Consider the following 21,639-nt stretch of genomic DNA (forward strand, 5'->3'; position numbering starts at 1 on the left):
TGTGGAAAGACATGGAATTACTAAGGATCTATGTCAACTAGCTAGCTTGGGGGTTTGCCTTCTTCAATTTGCAGACGAAGGGGTTATTGTTCAAAATGCGGTAGAATACTTATTATTAGTTTAAGTGAAAAATAAGCGGTACACTGACCCTAATCTATTAAAGCTTAAGGAGAATGTACAACTGGGTATGACAAAGGCATTTGACCTTACGCAAGAGGGAGTACTTCGATGTCAAAACAGATTATGTGTACCTAATGTAGATGAATTATGAAATAGGATTATGATGGAAGCACATCATTCGATATATTTTGACCATCCGGGGTCAACTAAAATGCATCACCATTTGAATGAAATGTATTGGTGGGGGGACATGAAGAAGAACATTGCGGAATTCGTGGCTCAATGTCCAAATTGTCAACAAGTAAAAGTAGAACACCAAAAGCCTAAAGGTTATATGCAATGTACAGAACTTCCAATTTGGAAGTGGGACTTAATCAACATGGATTTTTTCATTGGTTTGCCTCGTTCATTTTGGAAGTTTGATTCTATATGGGTAATTGTTGTTAGACTGACCAAATCAGCGTACTTATTGCCGGTCAAGACTACCTATATAGTTGAAGAATATCTGAGATTGTATATTAAAGAGATAGCTCGTCTACATGGAGTGCCAATCTCTATTATATCTGATATGGGAGCTCAATTCACTGCAAATTTTTGGAAGTCATTTAAGAAGTGTTTGGGCACACAAGTAAATTTAAGTACAACCTTTCACCCCCAAACAGACGGTCAGGTAGAGCGTACAATTCAAACACTTGAGGTTATGTTGCGAGCTTGTATATTGGACTTCAAAGGTAGTAGGGATGATCATTTGCCATTGATCTAGTTTGCATACAACAATAGCTACCATTAAAGTATTAAAATGGCACCTTATGAAGCTTTACATGGTAGCAAAATGTAGATCCCCAATTGGCTGGTTTAAAACAGGTGAAACTACCTTATTTGGGCCAAATCTTGTTCATTAAGCTATGGAAAAAGTCAAAGTGATACAACAGCGGCTAGAAACAGCTCAAAGTCGACATAAATCATATGCGGATGTTAGAAGGAGAGGACTAGAATTTTCTATAGGTGAATGGGTGTTCTTGAAGGTGTCACCAATGAAAGGGGCATTAAGATTTGGTAAAAAGGGAAAGTTGAGTCCATGCTATATAAGGACATATAAGGTTATCCGAAGAATTGACCTAGTAGCGTATGAGTTAGAGTTACGTCAAGAGCTTTCAACCGTTCATCCGGTATTTCATGTCTTAATGCTTCGAAAGTGCGTAGGTTACCCATCTCGTATTACTCCTACTAAAGATGCACATGTTACGAGAGATCTCAGTTATGAAGAAGTACGCATTGCTATTCTGGATCGAAAAGTTAGGAAGTTAAGAAATAAAGAAGTAGCTTCTATAAATGTATTATGGAGGAACCAACAAGTAGAAAAGGTTACATGGGAAACGGAAAAAGTAGAGAAATTGAAGTATCCTCATCTCTTTCAGATCGATAAGAAGGATGAAGATGCATAGTTGAGGCATTGAGAAGTAAGTATAAGTCTATATGTATTATGGGATTATTAGTAGTATTAACTTAGGCTTGAAATTATTTGGGTTGGATAACCATGCTAACATTCGAGGACGAATGTTTTAACGGGGCAAAGATGTAACAGTCCGTATTACGCATATGCTTGTTATATTCTTGTGATACTTGACATAGACTTATGGTATAAGTGATAGAACATTATTCTTATATGATTAGTGTTGGTTTAAACTAGCTCGGAATTGTGATGCCTTGGATGTTTCAACATGTGTACTACAAGTTAACTCCAACGGAAGTATTTAAAGAGATAGTAACGTGGTAATTGAGCTTAAAGTTCAAAGTTAAGTGCTAAGTTAAAGCAAAAGGGATTAATATTTTGAAAATGGAATAAAATAAGTGAGCTGCTTGCTTGACTTAACTAAGCTAGCAGGTGATAAGTAGGTGCATCACCTACTTTGACTTATTGACCAGTTCAAAGGACTAAGTAGGTGCATCACCTACTTGAGCTATATGGATCTAGTTTAAAAGGCCAAGGTTTATGGACCAGATTTGGGCCTATGCTAATGGACTCACTTCAGGCCCAAACTAAGTTAAATAAAAGGAAAAATAAAATTTAAGCCCATCAGCCAAATCTGTCAAGGCTCAATATTTAAGCCCAAGTGAAAGCAAGTAGGTGCATCACCTAGTTTGACCTTTTGAGTTGCTTGACGTACATAAGCAGGTGCATCACCTACTTGACCAATTACTGCCTGAAAATGAAGCTTTCTAGAGGATATTCTTAAAGGTGAAGAAAGCTCAATATAAGATATATTAGCTGCTATTCTCACTTATTTTAACACACAATATTGAGGATTAGCTCCAGCTCTCTCTCTATTTTATCCTAAGGATTAAAAGAGCCACCTTAAAGTTCTTCTAGGGTTCTTGAATAAACCCTCATCTCTGCAAGACATGGTAAGTGAAAACACTTATGAATTTAACTTAATTCTCCCATGCATGATTAGGAAAAAATGTTAGTCATGCTCAAGTATAAGTATAAAGGCATAATATTTCCACAAGCTACTACTCACTTCCTTGGTTATTAAGATGCTTGTCTCTTCTTCTTTGTTTTAAGTGTGAAGGGAGGTTCATGTTCTTGAAGATTCCAAGTTAAAAGTGAAAGTTGCATAAATTAAGGTAAGGTGACTGCTCTTTTTTTTGTCCTCCTTATGTATGAGTGAGGAATTATGGGTGTGTTGTCATAAAGTACTCAAGGGGGTGGTTAGTTTAATAATTCATTGTATGATAAAGAATATTTGAAGTTGTTTTATGTGTATTGTTGTTGGTGCGGCTTGGTTAATCTTGTAAAAGGATATATAGTGTATGTATTTGACAGAGAAGGAAGGTGTGGTGATACACATTATTTTGGGGGTTGTATGGGCTCATTATCCGTCAAGTTAGCTACTGATTTTTGAGGCTCACGGTGTAATAGCTGCTAATTTTAATTTATCATGACTTATATTGTAGATTCACACCTAAAAGGGGAGGCTGAATCATGATAGTTGTATTGGTCAGAGGAAAATGTATGTAAAGCTATTCGATTCAATATTCTTCGGCATGAAATTTGATACTTGCTAACATTATCAATAAGGAAATTTCCAAAGTTCTATTCCTAGTAAAGAAACATAGTGGCAGCGTACAATCTCCAAATAGATGACAATATCTCCTCTTCTCCTTAGTGTATATAATTACTTCGTTATATGTTCAGTACTCTATACTTGAGTAATTATCCTCCTATGTGCTGGTATAGAAATGGTATTGAAATGATCCAAAAGGTTCTTAAAAATGTGCTTCGGAAGTTACCGGAAACTTGTTTAGCTATATCAAAAAAATCCATTTTGTTTTTCGAAACTCCGACATCATATTCTTGTTTAGGGGGTCAAATTGAGTGGGAAATGGGTCTAACCCAAATTTTAGAGCAACCGTATCAAAATCCAAAATTTCCAAGTGAAGCCTTTTTCGAGGGTCTACTTTGGAGGGTCATATCTCCTAGAACACGAATAATTGGGTGGCCCATAACATATCCATGGAAAGCCCTTTGAGTTAGCTACCTAACGCACTTCGTTTCACCTCATTCGGAGTTCGTACGAAGAAGTTATGCCCATTTTCGTAAAATCTGTCCGGCAGGAAATGCAATTTCCAGTGAATACTCCTCTTAGTCAGTTGAAGTCCATCGTATCATTTAAGCTCACAAATAATTAATTGATGTTACATAGCTCCTTATGTCTTTGTTACTGCCTTGAAGTATTTTTTTCATGTCTTCTGCTACTTGTCCATAGTTCCAAATATAAAAAATGATTATGACCACCAAAACAACAATCTCAAAGATTAAAGAAACTAAGAAAAGTAATCTGTATAATTAAGGGTGGCAGCTCAGGGGTGAAAGCCTAGCATGGCTAATCCCAATTGGTATAGAAGGGTGGCAGCTCAGGGGCGAAAGCCTAGCATGAGCCGATCCCAATTTGTGTAATTATGAGGACCACATCCAAGGGGTTAAAATACCTAGCATGGGTCATCCTCTTCTACCACTGATCAACTGGTCATTCGTATCACATGCCTTATAAAGATCATAACACACAGATAGGTAATGACGGAAATGTAACATACATGATCCCACAAGAGTTAGCAAAAGTGGGCTTCTCTTCTGATTTATGGACACATTTATTGATATTTGGTTTCATTTGAACACTTATTTTATATATGTTATTGCCTTACATATTCAATACATTTTCTCCTATTGACGTCCTTCTTGGGGGATGCTGCATTTCATGCTGCCGGCACATGTACTTCAGCTAGTAGACCTCCTATGTAGGAACACACGACACTCAACTACTTTTGGTGAGCTCCAGATAGATTCGGAGCTTTAGTGAGTCCTTGGTAGATTCATTTTGGTATTGTATCGTTGTTAAGAGTAAGGCGGGCTCTGTCCTGACCTATTCTAATGTTTTCTATCTTTTAGAGGCTTTGTAGACTTATGTATATGGTTCAGTTGTGTCTTAACAAGTTGTTGCCTCAACTTCCAAGTCTTGTATATATCTTTGGATATACTTATGTTGGTTCATATCGCTGCATCTTATGTGAACTAGTCACAAGGGTTTCATAGTTATAAGCATAGTAAGCATAGCTAACATGTTGGTTATCTCGGTCCTTGAGGGCATCGGGTGCCTGTCCGTCTTCATGGGATTTGAGGTGTGACAAATCAAGAGGATCAAGTCTCTCCAATTTGTTTTAGAATGACAAAAGAACAACTTGATAAGGAAAGGGAAATGGATGAGAACATCAAAAAGATGTTGACCCAAATGGAGAAACTACAAAAGCATATGTTGGAGAATGTGGGAAAGCCCAAGGGAGCAACTGCAATGTTTAGAGTTGAGGAGGGTTCTTCCTCAGGTTATTCAAAGTCGGGAGAGAATCAAGGTTTGAATTCCAAGAGAGACTAGGAGGGTTTCCACCCACGCTATTTATAGCGAGGTGCGAATCAAGGTTGGAACTAATACAAAAGAGAATAGAAAAGAAGATACTCTAAAGAATGGGTTGTGCAAAGTGATTATTGGAGAAGGGAGGATGGCCATGATGAGGACCACACTCAATCGAGTGAGAGCCCAAAGTCGAAAAGTAGTGCAAGTAGTCGCCGGTTGAATGAGTTGTTGTCACGCATACTTTATAAAGTTGAAGGTTCAGATGATTTGTAAAAAGGGATGAAAGCTGATTTTTCATCACTGAACAACAAAGTGAACTCTCACGCAGATGCAATGAAAATACTTGAAGGTGAGTTGAGTTTACTTTCAGCACAATTGAAACAAAAAATGACAAGGGAAGATGATGATAGAAGGCTGGGTGTGGTTACTCATAGTGGAAAGGTAGCGATAGGTGATGTGACATGCAATGAAGAAGCTCAAATGCACGAAGAAGGCAAAAACATGGAGGAAGAAGAGGTACCCATTCATCAAAGCATTGATAAGTGCCATAAAAAGATGTGGAGACACACAATCCAATCCCAAGAGTTATGCAACCTATACCCATAATATCCCTCCATTTCCCCTACTCATCAAGAAGAAGAATGAGGATGAGAAGATCAAGAAGTTTTTATCGGTACTCATGACATTATCGATTAATCTCCCTCTAGTGGAAGCCTTGTAGGAAATGTCGGGTTATGCCAAGCTTATGATGGAGTTAGTCACAAAGAAAATGAGCTTGGATTTTGAGAAAATCAAAGTTTCTCATCGTTGTAGTGCAATTATGACTAAGGAGTTTATCAAAAAGAGAGAAGATCCCGGAGCGTTCACTATCCCTTGCACCATCCGCATGCTCCAATTCACTTAAGCCCTATGCTATTTGGGAGCAAGCATCAACCTAATGCCATATGCAATCTATAAACAACTTGGGTTGGGTGAACAGAAAGTCACAACAATGAGACTCTTGATGGCGGACTAATCAATTAAACATCTTGTGGGGATACTATATGACATATTGGTAAAGGTTGACCGATTCATTTTCCCAGCTGGTTTTGTCATTCTCGATTGTGAAATAGATGTTGAATTTCCCATCATTAGGTCTACTAATTCATGTTCATTAACAAAAGATACATTAGTTACACAAGAAGAGGATGCCTAAGCCTACCAATTCAAGGTACTTCAATCAAGATCACATTCATTTAGACAAGAAGAGGATTAACAAAGCCTACCAACTCAAGATGGAACATTACATTGAAGTTACCTTTCACATATATCATCATGATTCAAAACTATATAATTGAGAATAACCTTTCAATAATAACACAATTACATTTTAGACATGATCACATTACTTACATTGAAATCACAAGTATATACATAGCATCATGATTTTGCCCTCCAAGGCCATGAATCACAATTCACCAACACACCAAGAATACTACAATTTAGGCATGAATAATGACATAATTCAATAAACTAAATCAATATAGACTTGATCTCTTCACATACTTTCATAATCAATCAATCCCAAATCACAATTACCAATTTAGTATTTTGGGGGAATTTCATCATAAATCAACATTTACTTCCTCAATTCAATCATAATTCATCACAAATAAACCTTTGAAAGCGTTTTGAATTTGAACCCATGACTTAGATTTAAACCCTAATTTTGGGGGATTTTGGAAAATTTGAAATCATGTTTTGGAGGGGCTCCATTGATGGAAACTACCATACCTAAACTGAAGAAACTCCACGAAATTGAAGAGAAAAGATGAACTCTCGAGCTCCAAACCTTGACTTCTTCTCCAATGGTGGTTTCTTGAGAGAGAATTATTTGGATGGGAGGTAGTTTCTATTTTTTCAGTTTTGGGCCGTAAATAACTCTAATTAATCAAAATAAATTGACCCCTTACTTAACTAACCACCCCATGAATTTACCAAACTACCCTAGCCTTGGCCGAGCCAAGGCAGATTTCCAGGGGTGACCTACGCCCAACAACCCACAGACCGTAGGTGGGCTCACAACCCATCCTGCAGGTCCGCGGTTTAGTTCAAGAACCTCTCATCTAGGTCCTTGGCCTTTGGACCACCCCCACAAGGTGTGGATGGACCAATGGGGCGTAGGTCTCATCCGTAGGTCCTTGGACTTTTGATAGCTTTTGGTTTTTTGAAAGCTTTGGGGTTACTCTTTAGGGTACTCCTCAAGGACCCTTGGTTGGTCCTTGGGGAGTCGTACCTTGACGTTTAATCCCTAAATCCCTCAACCTAAACTCGGGAACTCATTTCACAACACAAAACCCCAAGCGAATCACAACAACACACTTGCTAGGATCTAGTTTCACCTACTAATTTTCCGGGTCATAACAATATCTTCTCCTTGGGAACATTCGTTCTTGAATGACACTTTAAACACTTTTAGGAAAATAAAGACTCAAGACTAGCATCCCATCATGCATAAAACATTATAAAAAATGCATAAAACTAGGAGGGAACATCAACTCCATGTCAAACATAATCTTTGCAACACAAGAAAGTAGGAACTACATCTACAAACTCATTATGCATGAACACTTCAACCTTTCTCATTTCATTGGAGGAATTACCTTCTCCAACTCAAAGTATGCTCATCATAACATCATTAAGCATATTAAGCATTTACTCTTAAAATAACATTTAGGCATGTTCAACAATTCACCTCATGAAGCATATAGGCAACTCAAACTAAATGCACATCAACATGAGGAACATAAATCATAAAACTCATTTTCTCATTTAAACGTGATTTATCAAGAACATGCATAACATAAGGAGACCATGGAAACACATAATCACACAACTCCAAAACATGAAACAAGCCATAAGGAACTCTTGGTCTCAAGCTTGAATGGGAATAGAAGAAAAGATATAAGGATATCAAAATTCTCAACAACCTTACTATTCAACATACCATCGCCCCCTTGGGAGTAAACCCATACTTAGGCTAATATGAAAATAGCATAAGGAAAGTAACAATAAATTCATAACCGTAAGGAAATATCAACATACCGGTGCCTTCATCCGAAAGAGCTCCCTAGTCCTCTTTAGATTGGAGGGCATAGAAACAACCATAATTTGGAGGGATAGGAATCATACCATTAAGAGAAGTTCTTTTGGCATCATCTCTTCGTTTTGCCAAAAGTGTAGGGCAATCTTTCACCTTATGATTATTCGTTCTATAACCATAACACCCATTTGTACTGGCTAGGCACTTCCCAAGATGTCTCTTTCCACAATTGGTGCAAGTAGGTTTAGGAAATGGAGACCAACTACCTTTCTCTTGGTTAACCCTAGGAGTGCTTGAAGAATCATGGTAAAAAGCCCTCTTTTATAACTTTGGTTGACCTTGCTTATCGGACCTAGCTCTCTTCATCTCCCTATTTTTTTTCTTTATTTTGTACTCCACAATTTGTTGAGAAAATACCATAAGCCTAGAGATATTCATGTCATCATGGAACATTGTCGTACGATATTCTTCCTCAACTAAGTCGGACACACCTAACACATATCTACTCATCTCATCCATCGGGTTAGACACCAAAGATGGAGCATACTTAGACAGTAGGGTATATATCAAGGAGTACTATTTCACACTCCTGCAACCATGCCTAACATTGATAAACTCCTCCACCTTAGCTTCTCTCTTCTAACAAGGAAAGATCCTATAAAGGAATGATTTCTTACACAACTCCCAATCTATGAGAACTGCTCCTACCGGCCTATTGCTCTTCCATTAAGTAAACCAAACTTGGGCAATATCCTTCAATTGATAAGCGGCTAGTTCCACTTTTTATATAGAAGTCACCCCATAGCATGACCTACCTTTTACAACTGATCCATAAACTTTTTTGGATCCCCTCCCACCTTGGACCCAAGAAACTACGGAGGACTTATCCTCACAAAATCCCTTAATCTATAAGTCACAATGATCACATTAGGGTTCACATGAGTCTCAACACCCCTAGTGGCTTGAGCCATCATACCATGGGCTTGAGTAGTTATGGCTGGAGCCATCATTAGAAGAGCCGACCTCACTTCTTCAATAGACAAAGCCGGAGGATCAACCGGAAATTGATTGCTTTGAGGAACATGAATACCTTGAGGACCTTGGGGAGGAACTCCCTCATTCACATTCTCCTCTTCCATCTTTCTTGCTGTCGCCCTTCTTGTATTCATATCCCATAAACACAAGAGAAGGGTTAGGAAAAGGAGTTTTATAGAGCTAAACTACATGGCACGACTCAAAGAGAAATGAAAGAAGTGTAGCTTCCTAACTTTTTATAGACTCACATTCATAAATGTGGTGCGCTTCACACTATCAACAAGACTCTACTTTTTGTGGCTTGTGAGACATCAATCCTAAAAACCATCCCAAAATCGTGTGCTCAGATATCATGTTTGTTACGACCCAGGGATATACCCTAGAAGTAACACGGCGTATAAGACCCCAAAAAGTCTCATAAAAGCCTCGAAAGGATCGGATGGTTTTGTGATATATTGTAATTTCTTGTGGGTTGGTCTTGGTTATGTTTTGATGCATCATGGAAAAATTATTTCATATGCTTCAGTGAAATTGAAATTGCATGACAATAATTATCCCACTCATGATTTGGAGTTAGCGGTGGTGTTGTTTACTCTAAATATTTGGAGACATTACTTATATGGTGTGCACGTAGATTTGTTAACGGATCACAAGATTATGAAATAGACGTTAACACAAAAGGATTTAAATCTTCTCCAATGAAGATGGCTTGAGTTAGTAATGGACTATGACATGAGTGTCATCGATCATCCTGGTGAGGCGAATGTAGTGGCAGACGTTCATAGTCGACTATAAATAGGAAGTATTGCTCATGTTACGGAAGACAAGATGGAGTTGATTTATCATGTTCATACGTTTGCTTGATTAACTGTTCGATTAGTGGATTCCATTAAAGGTTTTATAGTTGTCCATAATGGTTCATAATCATCTTTAGTATTGAACATGAAATATAAGCAAGATCTTGATTCGGTTATAGTTGACTTGAAGAAGTTAGTTTCAGTAAAAGTCATTGAGGATCTCTCCCAAGGGGGAGATGGTGTCCTTTTATGTTAAGTACGGTTATGTGTTTTGGATTTTGATTAATTGAGAAATCAGATTATGGCTGAAGTGCATAGTTCTAGGTATTCAATTCACCTAGAGCCTATAACACCCCGGGAAACTAATGACCTAAGCTAAAGCCTAACTTGTAGTCTAGTGTCCTAAATAGGGTTAACATGAAGATAAGAGTCGTAAAATGACCTCCATAACTTGGTACTACTGTTTTAGGACCTACACGTTAAGGAATTACCCACAACGACCCAAAGGGTCCTTGAGGAGGACCCAAGTGAAGGCCCAAAAAGCTATCAAAAGAAAGCATGACCTATGAATAGGCACCCACGAATAGTGGGTGGACCCACGCCCGTAGGTGGGGGTAACAGGTCGAGACTTAGTCTCCCCATTTCTCCCCTGGTCCTCGCCCTTCTCTGAAACAAACGACGACTTGGTTGCACGAGGCGTCACCCCACCTACGGACCTTAGGTGGGGATTTCGTGGGTCACAACTGCAAAAGTTGGTAAGTTTCAGCCAAGGGTCAAACTTTTTAATTAAATCCTATTTTAATAATTGAAGGTTAGGGATGGTCTATATTAGTTATTTAAACATATATAAATATTTTTTAACTATTAAACAACTCTTTAACCCCTCATAACTCACAAGACTCAAACATACCCAACTTTCATCTCAAAATATTACCTCTCCAAAGCTCCATTGTAGAGAAAGGTCAAGGTCATTCTAGAGGTTCAAGAACCATTCTTTATTCTCCAATTTCTTTTAGAAATCAAGATAAGGTATGGATGCTTTTCATTCTTGGGTAGCTATCCCCCAAAAATCCCCTTCAAACTATGTTTTAAAACATCCAAAAAACCTAGGGTTTCAATCTAGTCATTAGTCTTCTTCCAAAATGATTTTAATTGTTTAATTATGGTTTATTATAAATTGACTTAAATTATTTATGGTTATATTTATGGAGTGCAGTTGGATTTTGATGAAGATCTCCGTTGGACCCACAATTTCCCCTTCTTCCCAAATTATGAACTAAGGTGTGACTTGATTGTACCTGGAAATTTGATAATTGATTATGTTTATGTTTATTAAGTTGTTGAATCATGAAATTCCCCTATCTAAAGCTGTAATTCTAGAAGTTAGGGTTGATTTTGATTCCTAGGCTTGAAGGGCAATACCTAGGGTTTGTATATGTTGATGAAGATTGTCTTTGAACTCGTGATTCACTTAGATAGCGTTGATCCTATGACAATTGTGTAATTGTGGTATTGATGCAAGGTCCTTCTTCCCTACACCCTTTACACTTAATTATGTATGAAGTATGTATGTACGTTTGTGATAAGCTTGTTGTGTTGATTATAAGGCCATTCTCATGACAATAATATGAATATGAAGTGAAAGGTTTACTCACATGTTGATGATTCTACTTGAAATAACATTCTCACCTAATGAATCTATGAGCTATTATGATATATGTTGATTTGAGTGCCTAGTGCATTCTTTCATTAATATGAACTTAAGTAAAGAGTTAATACAACTTTTTAAGGGAATTATGATTAGCACCAAGCGGATATGAAAATGAGATGGAGCCTTTTATGTTTAGCAAGTCCAACTTCCCAATCTATGTTATCTCATGAGATGGAAACCTTTTACGCTAGTAGTCTGGGTTTCTAGAAGCAATCTTCTTATCCCATAACTATGTGCCCACATAAGTCTTTAGCAAGTGGATCCACCTAAAATCTATTATGAAAGTTCTAACTTAGGCAAATAGGACACCTCTTTTTCAGTGTGGGGGTAGAACACCAGATTCCATGTAGCTCACATGGTCTATACCGGTTAATGTTATTTTCCTTATATGATACAAATATGAATTGTGATAAGAACATGGACTTGAATTATGACTTCTTAAGAGGTACTACTTAGAATGAGTGGGGGTTTGGGACTTCACTTATGCATTGCACAAGTAGACTTTAAGAGGGATTATGGTGAGGTTCTCTTATGTTATGAAGACTTATGAATTATGTATGAATGTTAAGGTTGACTTCACTTGTTACAAGATATTAACATGAGTGACTCCTTACTTATGTATATTGGATATGAGTAAGGCAAAGTAAGATATGTATGTGGTTGGTGGTGTAAATGTGATACTTAACATTTGGTAGGGTTATGAGATCTTACCTTTGCATTCCACTGGTTTGGCTTTAGGTTGCGTATTTTCTTCATTAATGTGCATGATGGCTTTTAAACCTGATAAAGGCATGATTTCAACTAAATTTCCTTTTTATGCATGTCTGAAGAATTTCGTGCATGACTTCCATACTTAGTACAATATTTGTGCTAACCCATATTTCCTACATTTACTATGAGTGTAGTTTCCGATTGTTGAGACATATTACTTCGTTCAAGTAAAGCTTGGGTTGACTATTCCCTAGGCTTGGTGAGTCCTCATGTTTGGGGACAAGAAGTTATTATTTTCTAGCTTTTATACTACTTTCTACTTTTGAGACTTCATTGATGTAAAGGGTATTGACCCTATTTGTACACTCTATTGTACTACATGATGATTGAGACAAATCTAGATTCTTATTTTCATTTATGAAAAAGAAGTTGACTTCAATTGTAAAAGTTTCAAATTTTCCGCATTATTCTATGTCTTTATATTTTGATTATGTTAAGGGCTTGTTTGAGACCCGTTCAGGGTCAAGTACGTCATTTTACTCCTAGGGGGTATCCCCGGGTCGTGACAGACTTGGCAATCAGAGAACAAGGTTATAGAAGGATTCTAAGATGATGTCTCATGAATCACGTCTAGTAGAGTCTTGTTCATAAGTGTGAAGCGTGACACACTTATGAATGAGAGACTATAAATTGTTTAGAAACTTTCAATTCTTTCATTACTTTTTAGTCATGTCTTAGAGTTTTAGGTCTATGAAATACTTTTCCTAACCCTTTTCTTGTGTATATAGCATATGACTACAAGAAGGGCAACTGCAAGAAGAGTAGAAGAACAGATTGCTAATGAGGGAATTTCTCTCCAAGGTCCTCAAGAGACTCAAGATCATCAAGCTCCTAATGATGAGGGGGCTATGACAAATGTGGAAATAAGGTCGGCTATTCAAACATTGACTCATGATTTAACAATTCAAGTCACTAGGGATGCTAGAGCTCATGTAAACCCCATTGCAATTACAACCGCTTCAAGGATTAGGGATTTCACAATAATGAATCCCCCTATATTTTATGGTTCCAAAGTGGATTAAGACCCCCAAGGGTTTATTGATGAAGTGTTTAATGTTCTTGATGCTATGTGTGTGTCTTCACAAGAGAAGGTGGAACGAGCCGCCTACCAATTGAAAGATGTGGCTCAAGTATGGTATGGGCAATGGAAGGATAAGAGATCCATGAGAGCGGGCCCGGTTGATTGGGGATTGTTCAAGTTGGTCTTCCTTGATATGTTTTCCCTCCCTAGAATTGAGGGAGTGAAAGATGAAAGAATTCATTAACCTTCGGTAAGGAGGTATGAGTGTGAAGGAATATAGCCTTAATTTCACCCAATTGTCTAAGTATGCTCCAACCTTAGTGGAGGATTCGAGGGCCAAGATGAACAAATTTGTTATGGGGATATCCGACTTGGTAGTCAATGAATGTCGTTCGGCAATGCTAATCCAAAGTATGAATATGTCACGTCTTATCGTTCATGCCGAACAAATTGAGGAACAAAAGCTTAAGCAAGTGAATAGAGAACTGAACTGGGTAAGGACCGATGATGGGAATTTTTCCAAGGGTAAATTTGAGGTTCAAGGTAAACCACGGTTCAAGAAGAGATTTTCCAACAAACGATCCTCTACAACTTCAAGGGTCAACAAATATAGGGTGTCTAACCGTAATCCACAATGAAGTAATAGTGGTAGCTCTTATGGTGATAGGCCTAATTGTGCAAAGTGTTATAAGAATCATGAAGGCAACTGCCTAGTTGGCACGGATGGTGGCTTTAGTTGTGGAAAGAGAGGTCATATGAAGAGAGATTGTTCTATGCTAAAGTTTCAAGGGAGAGAGGTCAAGCAAGTCCCTCCAAGTGGATCAAATTCCGATGCTCCCAAGATGAATCGCTTATATGCCCTTCAATGCCGAGGTGACCAAGAGAGCTCACCGAATGATGTGACGAGTATGTTCCAAGTCTTTTCTATTGATGTTTATGCATTGATAGACTCCGGTTCCACATTGTCTTTTGTTACACCTTTTGTGGCTATGAAATTCACAATGCTACCCGAAGAGTTACTAAAACCCTTTTTCATTGTCTACCTCGGTGGGTGACTCGGTTGTAGATAAAAGAGTTTATAGGAGTTGTCCTATTTCATTTCCCATAAAGTTACATTGGTTTATTTAGTAGATTTAGATATGTTGGGCTTTGATGTCATCTTGGGGATGGATTGGTTGCAAGCATGGTTTGCGCCCATTGATTGTAGAACCTAGGTGGTTAAGTTTCAATTTCCAAATGAGCCTACTGTAGAATGGAAGGGGTGGAAATTCTATCCCTAGAGGTCATGTCTAAATATTCGATAAATGATCTCAAAGGGGTGAATTTACCACATTGTTAGGGTTATGTATATTGAGTCTGAGACTCCTTCATTAGAATCGGTCCCCGTATTGTGTGAGTGTGCAGAAGTCTTGCCCGATGACTTATCCTACATTCCTCCATAACGGAAGATAGACTTTGGCGTTGATCTTTCGTCGGATACACAACCCATATCTATTCCCCCTTAACACATTGTTCCGGCCGAATTGAAAGAACTGACAACTCAAGGACTTGTTAGACAAGGATTTTATTCAACCAAACATATTTCCATGGGGTGCACCAGTATTGTTCGTAAAGAAGAAGGATGGGTTCCTCATGATGTGTATAGATTACCGCCAATTGGACAATGTCACTATAAAGAATAAGTATCCACTTCCTAGGATTGACGATTTGTTTGATCAACTCCACGGGGCTAAGTTTTTCTCCAAAATAGATCTTCATTCGGGTTACCATCAACTAAGGTAAGAGGATGTGACATTCCTAAGATGGCCTTTAGGACCCGGTACGACCACTACGAATTTGTGGTTAAATCTTTTGGTTTAACAAATACCCCAGCGGCATTCATAGACCCTTTGAATAGGGTGTTTAGACAATATATTGATTCGTTTGTGATCATTTTTATTGACGATATTTTGATCTATTCAAGTAGTGAGGGTGAACTTATAGATCATTTGAGGATTGTATTGCAAGTCCTTAAGGACCACCAATTGTATGCAAAGTTTAGCAAGTATGAGTTATGGCTAAGATCAGTTGCTTTCCTTGGTTATATTGTTTCAGGTATGGGTATTAAGGTAGTTCCTATGAAGACGGATGCAGTCAAGAGTTGGCCTTGACCTCCAACTCCTTCTCATATTAGACAATTTTTAGGTTTGGCCAGTTATTAGAGGTTTGTTGAGGGTTTTTCCTCCATTGCTTCTCTATTGACGACTTTAACTAAAAACAAAGCCAAGTTTGTGTGGTCGGAGGCTTGTGTGAAAAGCTTCCATGAATTGAAAGATAGACTAATTTCCGCTCCGGTGTTACAAGAGGCTATCAATGGGCTTGCCGTATATTGTGATGCTTCTCGAGTGGGTTTGGGATGTGTCCTTATGCAACAGGGTAACGTTGTTCTTTATTCTTCGAGCCAACTCAAGGTACAAAAAATGAATTATACAACTCGTGATTTCGAATTAGCGGCGGTGGTGTTTGCCTTGAAAATATGGAGGCACTACATATATAGGGTCCATGTAGATGTCTTCACCGATCACAAAAGTCTTCACTATGTGTTTACCCAAAAAGACTTGAATCTCCGACAAAGAAAGTGGTTAGGGCTTTTGAAGGATTATGACATGAGTGTCCTTTACCACCCTGGCAAAGTTAATGTAGTTGCGGATGCCATAACTAGACTGTCCATGGGTAGTGTGGCTCATGTAGAAGATGAGAAGAAATAATTGGTTCGTGATGTGCATAGGTTGGCCCGGTTATGTGACCAACTACTCGAATCCACCAAGGGTGGATTCATGGTCCATCATAGTTCTGAATCATCCTTTGTGGTTGATCTGAAGTCTAAACAACACCTTGATCCCGTATTAATTGTAACAACCCTAAAAATGAACTACTAAAACTAGAGCCTAACGTGTGTCCCTTTGTATTCATTATGAGATTTTATGTGGTTTAATATTTTCTCGAGCCATGGTTGAGGTGTTTCAGGGTTAGACGTCAAGGTACGAATCCGAAAGGCCTACCCTAAGTGTCCTTGAGGAGGACCCTAAGTCTAAACCCCAAGACCCCAAGGAAACCATCAAGTTAGCCAAAATTGGGTGACCTACGGAAGGGGTCCACGCCCCGTGGATGACCTCCATATGTCAAGCCCCTCCAAACCAAGCGATACACCCAGAACACGGACCAACAATATGGTCTGTGAATGGACTCACGGTCCGTGAGTCTAGGTCTCATGGTTCACACTTGCTGGCTTTCAAGTTACACGACCAAGTGATGGGTGAATTGGTAAATTCACTCCAAGCCTTTTAAAGTACATGGACAGTTATTTTAGGTGTATGAACATATTTTAAGATTATTAAAACATTGAAATCCTCATTTAGACTTCATCTCTCAAAAACAAAACCCTTCTCTCATAAAAGTTCTCTCTAGAAACTCCATTGTAGATCAAGTTCAAGTTAGGGTTGGCGATTCCAAGGTGTTTTTTCTTGATTTTCGTGGATTCTCATCTAATTGGTATGGTGATCCTTCATCTAGGGCTACTTTTCACCCTAGAGTAAATTCCAAAGATGTTTTCAAGGTTTTCAAGTTTCACCAAAAACTTTAATTTCACTCAAACTCATGGGTTCTTGCATCAAACGTTTTCAAATGATAAACTATGATTATAATGACGATTGAAGATGATTTTTACTCTATGAACCCATGATTTCTCTAAATTCCTAAATTTGGCCATATGAAGTGGGTTTGTTGATTGTGAATGAACGATGATGGATTTATGTGTAGATGGGTTTAGATTATTGATTTGTATCATTAGCTATGTATAATTATGGTGAATTGTTGGTGAATTCAGGGTTTGTGATCATAGCCTTGAAAGGGCAAGTTTGACCTAATTTCATATTAAAGTAAAACTGAGCTTCAATTGTTGATCCACTTGAAAGGTGGAGGTGTTTACTTACTATGTACATTGTGAACATGGACTTGAAGGCATGGTTTGATGAATTGAAGTATTATCATGCTAATGTGTATGATTTTGTATAATGTAAAGGATTAACATGTATTCAATGTAATTGTGTTAGTACTGAAAGACGATTTCTCAATTTGACACTCACAAGTGATAATGATGAATGTGAGGGGTCTCAATATTGTAGTCGTTAAATCTTGAATTGGTAGGATTATGTATCCCTTTCTAGAATAATGAATGTGTCTTGACTTGATGAATATGAATCGATAGGCTATGGCATTCCTTTCATATATAAGTGATGAATGTGTGTTGACTTAATTGCTATGAATTGATAGGCTCTATGCATTCTTTTCATAAATGATCTAATGTAATGAAGACTCTAGAATCGATAGGCTAGTGTCATTTCTTTATTAATGAGTCAATATACCATGAATCGATAGGCTAATGGCATTCCTTTCATGAGTATAAGAATGTAATGAGGGACCATGAATCGATAGGCTTATAATGTTCCTTTCATATGGACCCTACATCTATACTTGAATGTACCATGGATCAATAGTCTTATAACATTCCTTCCTTGGTAATTATGTATCATGGGTCGATAGGCCTATGGCATTCCTCTATACTACACTAATGTAATGTGAATGAAATAATCTATGGGAATGTAGGCTAAGCTCCGAGTGGATATGGTTAGATGGAAACTCTCCCGATGTTAGGCTAGAGTTCCAATGAACATATTCCTATCCCATAACTATGTGCCCATATAGGATATTAGCCAGCGAATTTCATTCAAGCTAAGGATTCGTCCGAGCTAATGTTATTGTTCTACCTTAGGCAAGTGGAACACCTCTTTATGGTGTGGGGCTATATGACACTGGATTCCATCTAGCTTGCATGGTGTATGTCGGTTAAACGCTTATTCCCATCATGTGAGATGTGCACTCTAGTTACTTGATAGGTACTACGAAGTGTTGGTAGTAGTATGGGATGCTATCTATACATTGCACGAGTACGCTTTGAAGGTGCTATAGTGAGTTCTCTAAGTCGTAAGGACTAAATGTGTGAAAGTCCTCTATATGCATGAAGGTGTCCTAAATGAATCTAATGAAGATGGTTTACTTTATGTCTAAATGAAATGATGTATGAGTAGTTTATATTGATGAAATGAGTTACTTAACATGTTGTGTTAAATTGTAAAGGTTCTTATTTATGGTAGCCTTGAGGAACACCTAGGTGTGTATGAAGAGGTAGTATGGGCTGCCACTTCATGTCTTACTTAGGTGCGTGTTAGGGTAACTTTAGATGGAGGTCATAAGTTCATGAAATGACTTACTTGACGAATATGTTTATGTGTTATATGCTGGTTCTGGTTGAGCATGATTACTTGTAATGTCAAGCATGATAAATGGTAAGTTCACTTTTGGTGACCTTAAGGTGGTGCTTTGGTGTGGATGGTGGTATGGGACACTATGCATATATTGCACAAGGTATATCTTGAGGGTTCCTTGAGGTGGAGGCTCCAAGTGAAGGTCTTAGGTTTATACGTGACATTGTTGTGGGTTTGCCTCGTACTCGAAGGCAACATGATTCTATTTGGGCCATTGTTGATAGGATGACTAAATCAACCCACTTTATTTCGGTCAAGACTTCGTTTTTGGCAGAAAACGATGCCAAGTTGTATGTTAAAGAGATAGAGAAGTTGCATGTTGTTCCCTTATCTATCATATCGGATCGGGGTACAAAATTTACTACAAACTTATGGAAGGAATTTGAAAAAGGGCTTGGTACCAACGTTAAACTTATTACCGCTTTCCACTCACATATGTATGGTCAAGCGGAACAGACCATTCAAACCATAGAGAACATGTTGAGGGCATGTCTGATTGATTTCAAGGGTAATTGGGATGACCATCTCCCATTCATAAAATTTGTCTACAACAATAGTTACCACTCAAGCATTGCCATGGCTCCGTTTGAAGAGCATTATGGGAGGAGGGGTTGATCTCTGGTTGGTTGGTTTGAGGTACTTGAATTTTTCCTAATTGGTCCCAAACTATTTTATGAGGCCATTAAAAATATTTGACTTATTAGAGAAAAGTTGAAGGCGGCTCATAGTCGGCAAAAGTCCTATGCCAATGTTAGAAGGAGGAATCTAGAATTTGAGATTAGTGATTGGGTCTACTTGAAAACCTTACCTATGAAAGGTGTGATGAGGTTTGGTAAGAAGGGGAAGCTTAGTCCCCCGTAAGTGGGCCCCTATCAAATCTTGAAATATGTTGGGAAAGTTGTCTATGAATTACACTTACCGAATGAGTGGGCTCCGATTCACCCGGTGTTTCATGTTTCCTTGCTTAAGAAGTGCATTAGTGATCCGGTATCCATCCTTCCTTTACAGGGTTTAGGAGGTGATGGGAGTCTATCCTATGAAGAGGTTATGGTAGAGATTTCGGACCGGCAAGTAAAGAGGTTGACAAATAAGGAAGTGGCCTCCGTTAAGGTTTTATTGAGGATTCACTTAGTTGAGGGTGCTACATGGGAGGCCGAGGCCGATATGAAGTCCCATTATCCTCATCTCTTTCCTTGTACTCCTATTCAAACATGAGGTAAGTAATTCCTCCTGAGTTTTTAGTATTTTGTGACTCTGTGTATTTAATGAGTTTTCCATGATTTCTTTATGTTGTACATGTTCTTGTGAGAATTCATGTTTAGCATAAATTGAGCTTGCATGATTTATAAATTCCTTATGTTAATTTACATTTTAGTAGAATTATTGTATTTTTTACTTTATGAGGTGAACTAATGAACATTCTTAGTTATGTTATGATGAAATAACATGTTGGCACCATATTGTTGTGTTGACCTTGCTTGAGTTGGAAAAGGTAGTTCTTCCCATGTTTATGTGAATTGATGAGTTTCATGCATATTGCGTTGGTAGATGTAGTTCCTACTTTCTTATATTGCATTGGCCATGTTGTGAAATTGAGTTGAAGTTTCCTACTTTTGAATAAGTGGATAAAGTGAATAGTGCATTCGTGAGTTTTGCACATTTTTGATTTTTCATGCATAATGGGTTGTTAGTCTAGAGTTTCTAACTTAGTTTGGTCTCTAGATCATCATTCGGGGATGAATGTTCCCAAGGGGGGGGGGGGATAATGTAACACCTCGGAAAATCTGATGACCTAAGGTGGATCCTAACTTGTAGTTTAGTGTCCTAAATAGGGTTAAAATGAAGATGAGAGTCATAAAATGACCTCCTTAACTTGGTACTAATGTTTTAGGACCTACACTTCAGGGCATGACCCCCAAGGACCCCCCCCCCCCAAGGGTCCTTGAGGAGGAAACAACTGAACGCCCAAAAAGCTGTCAAAAGACAGTATGACCTACGAATGGGAACCCACTAATCGTGGGTGGACCCACGCCCTGTAGGTAGGGGTCGTGGGTCAAGACTTAGTATCCCCATTTCTCCCCTAGTCCTCCCCCTTTTCTAAACCAAAAGACGACTTACCATCATAGGGCGTTACCCCACCTACGGACCGTAGGTGGGGGTTTCGTGAGTCACAACCGCAAAAAAGCTATTAAGTTTCGGCCACGGGTCAAACTTTTTAATTAATTCCTATTTTAATTATTAAAGGTTAGGGACGGTTTATATTAGTTATTTAAACATATATAAGTAGTTTTTAACTATTAAACAACACTTTAACTGGTCATAACTCACAAGATTCAAACATAACCAACATCCCCTCACAAAATATTCTCTCTCTAAGACTCCATTGAAGAGCAAGGTGAAGGTCAAACTAGGGGTTCAAGAACCAACCATTCTTCTCCAAATTCTTTTGGAAATCTAGCTAAGGCGTGGATGCTTTTTATTCTTGGAATCTATCCCCTAAGAAACCCTTTAAAACTATGTTTTAAGATATCCAAAAAACCTAGGGTTTCTATCTAGTCATGGGTCTTCTTCCAAAACAATTTCAATTGTTTAATTATGGTATATTATTATTGATTATCATGATTTATGGTTAGATTTATGGAGTAGTGTTGGGTTTTGATGAAGATCTCCCTTGGACACATGATTTCCCCTTCTTCCCAAATTATGAACTAACGTCTGACTTGATTGATCATGGAAGCTTGAAATTGATTATGTTTATGTTTATTAAATTGTTGAATCATGAAATTCCCCTATCTAGTGTTGTAATTCAAGAATTTAGGGTTGATCTTG

General features: G+C 38.1%; 1 pseudogene; it reads left to right on the top strand.

Annotated features, from left to right (window-relative positions):
• Positions 1–4,844: 4,844 nt before the first annotated feature.
• Positions 4,845–20,874, top strand: LOC125873785 (uncharacterized; annotated as a pseudogene).
• The last annotated feature ends 765 nt before the right edge of the window (positions 20,875–21,639 follow it).

This window comes from Solanum stenotomum, chromosome 8, assembly GCF_019186545.1.
Source record: "Solanum stenotomum isolate F172 chromosome 8, ASM1918654v1, whole genome shotgun sequence".
In the NCBI taxonomy this organism is placed as follows: domain Eukaryota; kingdom Viridiplantae; phylum Streptophyta; class Magnoliopsida; order Solanales; family Solanaceae; genus Solanum; species Solanum stenotomum.